The sequence below is a fragment of the Malus sylvestris genome, chromosome 7 (assembly GCF_916048215.2).
Source record: "Malus sylvestris chromosome 7, drMalSylv7.2, whole genome shotgun sequence".
Classification (NCBI taxonomy): domain Eukaryota; kingdom Viridiplantae; phylum Streptophyta; class Magnoliopsida; order Rosales; family Rosaceae; genus Malus; species Malus sylvestris.
This window is the reverse complement of record NC_062266.1, coordinates 25,846,069-25,848,114: the sequence shown is the minus strand read 5'-3', so window position 1 is coordinate 25,848,114 and position 2,046 is coordinate 25,846,069.

Below are 2,046 nucleotides of genomic sequence, written 5' to 3'. Positions count from 1 at the left end.
ATTTTTCTCTAGTACCCTTCTCCTTTTCCTTTTCTTTCCTTTTCTTTTTCTTTCTTTCTTTCTTCCTTTCTTTTCCTTCATGTCTCTCTCTCACCTGTCTTTCTGCTGTCCGAAAGGGTTACTTTTATATCTATGTATCTATATTTATTATATTATATTATATGATAAAAGTGTTTTGCCCGACAGGGGCTATATGTACATATATGTTATAGTAGGGGGATGGAGCTTATATATATATATATATGTATTGAAAAGAAAAGACACAAAGAAAAGATATAAAATTTTAAAAATTCCAAAAACCACAAAAAGATTTTGCTTTCTTGTTTTTGTCTGGCTTTCTTGCTGGGGGGCTTTGTCTTTCTCTTTCTTTGTTCGTTTCTTTTGTTGTTTCAGTCAGCCCAAAAGGGCGCTCTCTCTCTCTCTCTTTTGTTTTTCCTTTCTTTCTTTTTCTTTCCTTTTCTTTTTCTTGTTCTCTCTTTCTTTATGTTGCCCGAATTGGGTTGTGAGCTATATACATAAAAAAAAAAACAGAAAATATAAAGATCTGAGCAATTGATTCATGGAATGATGAGCTTCATAAGAGCCAAAACTATGGCTTTCCTGCTAAAAAAACTTATCAAAGAGCTTCTCAATAACTATTACAAGAAGGGCATGGGGCTATCTTGCTCGACTGGTGGTGCCCGTTGAAACCATAGTCATGCCCGACGGCCATGACGTCTTCCTTGCTGACTCTCACATCATCGCCAACAGACTCTACATGCCTCCCGAACTCTCACCAGCCTATAACCAAGGGTCGGGCTACTTCAATAACTACCATTGGAGGCTACAGTAAGAGCTTTTGATGTGGCTACTATTAATCACTGGAGACGAGTTTTCATGGGTGAGAAAATAAAAGAATGAGGTTGCATTTAAATGTAAACTGCAAAAGCTGGAGGAAGATGGCAGAAAATTGATGTTGCAGTTTGCTCGACTTGGTTTCCTTTGCATTTGCCCGACAATCTTTCACTCGAATATAGCCTCCTAAATCTTAACAGCTATTACAAGAGGGCCATGGAATTACATTGTTGTTGCCCGATGGAGCTATATAATCTTGCCTGATGGGCATGACATCTTCTCCACTGTAAGTATTTAAATTAGACATGGGCCCCATGTTTGATCTGGCAAACATATCTGAAGTGTTCTTGCCATGACCGTTGTAGCTTCAATGACGTGTTACCAAGCTGCTTACAAAAGAATTAAAGGTTCGAAGTAAAGAGCACTGAAACTTCTTGTAGATACCAGACCGTCTAAACGTAGGGCAGGCTTCTGCAGCATGAAGTGGGTAAGGTCGACAAGATGCAAGCCATGGCTGCCCAATATGCCGCCTACAAAGCAAAGGAAGAGCACGAGAGGCACATCAAGCTCGACGCACAATCGCTATTAGAGCAATTGTAAAGAAGGCTCTCCACAGAATTACACTTCGCCACCAAGATGCCATTTCTTCAAAAGCAAAGAGTGCATCACCGACAAGGGAACCGAAAGAGGCAGCAATTCCAGCAGCTTAGTATCTGCTCCACACGTTGCGAGACCCCTACGGTCATGATCATTCTTGAAGTATCGTAGCCATTTCCATGTCAAGCCATACTTCTTTGATCCTCCTTGACCATGATGCAACACATGCACCGGTGAGTCTTCACCTCCAGTATACCGGAGCTTACGAGAAGAAGAAGACAACAAAAGCCAGCCAAAACCTGTGCTGCAACATCATGTTGGAAGTGATAATGAACTTAATTCCAGCAATGCTTTCGAGGGGTTGTTGCAAAATCCCATGAGCCCGAGGTGGTGTTGTTACTCCAAAAATGAATCCATGGTTGTGTCTTGGAACTGCAGCTCGGGCAAAGAACATTATACAGCGGATCAAAGTCTAGTACAGCCCCTGCTCTCTCTAGACCCAACCGCGACCCCGGGGTTGTTGCAAAATCCCATGAGCCCGAGGTGGTGTTGTTACTCCAAAAATGAATCCATGGTTGTGTCTTGGAACTGCAGCTCGGGCAAAGAACATTTATA